Genomic DNA, 2,879 nt, shown 5'->3' with positions numbered 1-2,879 from the left:
AGGAAGCCCATTCTTGCACATACACACATGTTCCACATCTGGCTGTCCACGCAAAATGTTTATTTATATTGAAGGAAATGTATTCATATTTGAATAAAATTTCATTAAATTATATCATTATATAGCATAGTGGTAAAGAGTGTTGAGACCTTACACGAGAGGTAAAGGTTCTGATCTGTAACCAGGTGTGTATATATATATATATATATATATCTATATCTATATACACATATACATACATACATACATATACATATATATTTATATATTATATTATATTATATTATATTAAGCACAAGATTGAAATGTGAGCTACCATAAGTTTCATGCTCAGATTATATATATTATATATATATATATATATATATATATATATTTATGTACACTACACACATATATAATATATATAATATATATAATACACTACAGATATATATATATAATTTAAAAGAAGAAATCCATTGAGAAATTTATCATGGATAAAAGAAAGTATTTATACTTTTATCAAAATATGCTGCTAGTTTTAATAATTTAAAAAGATGATTAAATCTTGCTGAAATTGGAAGGAAATTAAATTGAAATAAATTAAAATCTCATGATATCAGTTCAATTAATTTTTCCTTTTATTTCAGCATGACATAATCAACTATTTTAAGCAATTGAAACCGGTAGCATATTTTGACAGAAATGTAAATACTTTCATCCATGAAAGCATTTCCTCTTATGCTTTTTAATATAAATTTACTCTCATGAAACCTCTTAATCTTTTCAATGTCATTGTGTGCGTGTGTGTATATGTGTGTGTGTACACACATTCACACATATGCACACACACATACACAGATATATATATATATATATATATATGTGTGTGTATTTAATGTACGAATAGTGTCATTAAACCAGTTGGAAACAGAAAAATATCAGTATAGAAGTCAACAATAGAAATAAGTGACCAAAACATCTTCAAAAGAACAATAAAATAATTAAAACCCTTTGGTCTTGGTTGTTGATCTAAAATTCGTATACATTGATTACCGTTCTACTTCTCTAAACAAACTGACTGAATTCGCACCAAACAGACTATCCATGGCAGTCACCCTCCCCCAAATCACATGACACTGTCTTCAAAAAATCGACCAAGACAAATATATCAAGTACAATGTGGTCCAAAATGCACAATATCTTATAAAAATAACTGGCTATGGGACATTTTGGCACAGCCGTTTTGGCGCTGCCTATTCAGCATTGCTGATTAGATGCTGACTTATTTGACAGCAGATGTTTTAATGCTTCTCTTCTCCCCATTTCTCTCTTCCTTTCTTATCCTCTCTGTTTATGTGTGTGAGCATATATCCCTTCCTGTGTATGAGGAGAGGGAAAGTGTTTAATAAATAAGTTGTAATATTGCTCTGTCTATATGTGCGTATTTTTGCCTGTGCGCGTGTGTTTGCCTCTAGTGCAAAAAAGCACTGTTACCAAAACAGGTTTAATGCCCAGTCAGCCGTGCCAGATCGTCAGCATCCAAACAGCTGCGTCCAGTTGTCTCATTTAGAAAATAACTAGATGATTATGGCTTTAAGGCCTATGACTGCAGGTTTACTCAACTGGAGCCAACCAAGGGCTAAACAATAATAGCAATTTATTCATTTCATAGTTGAGCAGCTATTTTAGGGAGGTCTCTAACTGTCATGAAAAGGGAAATAAAAAGATATCATAAAACTTACTGCCATCGTCTGCAAGCTTTGAATTTGTAGAATATTCCTGCGAATGTAATATTTTTTTGCAGTCATGACTGTGCGGTTAAGAAGTTCATTTTGTAACCATAGCTTCCGGTTCATTTCCACTGTACAACATCTTATACTAGTGTCTTCTATAGCACTGGGCTGACCAATTTATTAGCTGGAAACTGTGTGAAAGCCTCAGCAGCGTTTATACTTTCGATGCTGTGGACACCACCAGATTGAATGGTACTGTCCAGGTGTCGAAACCGTAGTGATATCCATTTGGGCAGCTGATGATGGGAGTACACATATGCTCGACTGTGAATTTCTTATAGCTTGGAATCGTTCTTCTTGATTGTCCTTCATTCTCGTAAAGGGGAAAGCATTTGTGGGTTCATAGTTTGTAGGGATTGCTTACTTGGATATCGTTTGGTTTTCTTCATTGATCACCTAATTAGTTTGGATAATGCTTAAATATTGGTGTCTAGTTATGGTATATTCTTTAATGTGTGTGTGTGTTTGTCCCCCTCTACTACTTGAAACCGGTGTTGGTTTGTGTCTGTTCCCATAATTTAGTGGTTTGAAAAAAAAGAGACCAATAGAATAAGTACCAAACATTAAAAATACCCAGGGGTTCAATTACTGTTAAATTAAGTACCCGTTGCGTAATTGGGGTTGATCTAATCGACTGCCCCCCTCCCACAAAATTTAGGGCCTTGTGCTTAGAGTAGAAAAGAATATGTTGGGGTTCAATTACTGTTTTGGGGAATGCAGTATAGCCAATTATGACATCTCGAGTTCGATTCCAAAGCGTGACACCTAATACAAATATTTTAAGGTGGCGAGCTGGCAGAAACGTTCGCACGTCGGGCGAAATGCTTAGCGGTATTTCGTCTGTCTTTACGTTCTGAGTTCAAGTTCCGCTGAGGTCGACTCTACCTTTCATCCTTTCGGGGTCGATAAATTAAGTACCCGTTGCGTAACTGGGGTTGATCTAATCAAATGACCCCATCCGCTAAAATTTAGGGTCTTTTGCTTAAAGTGGAAAAGAATATATAGGGGTTCAATTTCCTCAGCTAAACCCTCCAAAGCAGTGCCTAGTATGGCTGCAATCCAATGACTGAAACAAGATATAGAATAAAGACACCTATGTAG

The 2,879-nt window shown here is 34.8% G+C and overlaps 1 long non-coding RNA gene across 1 annotated transcript; it reads left to right on the top strand.

Moving 5' to 3' along the window:
• The first annotated feature begins 432 nt into the window (after positions 1-432).
• Positions 433-2,306, top strand: LOC118764171. Its single transcript, XR_004999956.1, has 2 exons — positions 433-1,344; positions 1,385-2,306. It is a non-coding gene; the product is annotated as an uncharacterized LOC118764171 (long non-coding RNA).
• Positions 2,307-2,879: the final 573 nt, after the last annotated feature.

The sequence above is a fragment of the Octopus sinensis genome, linkage group LG7 (assembly GCF_006345805.1).
Source record: "Octopus sinensis linkage group LG7, ASM634580v1, whole genome shotgun sequence".
NCBI classification, from domain to species: domain Eukaryota; kingdom Metazoa; phylum Mollusca; class Cephalopoda; order Octopoda; family Octopodidae; genus Octopus; species Octopus sinensis.
This window is presented reverse-complemented; position numbering and strand designations above follow the sequence as displayed.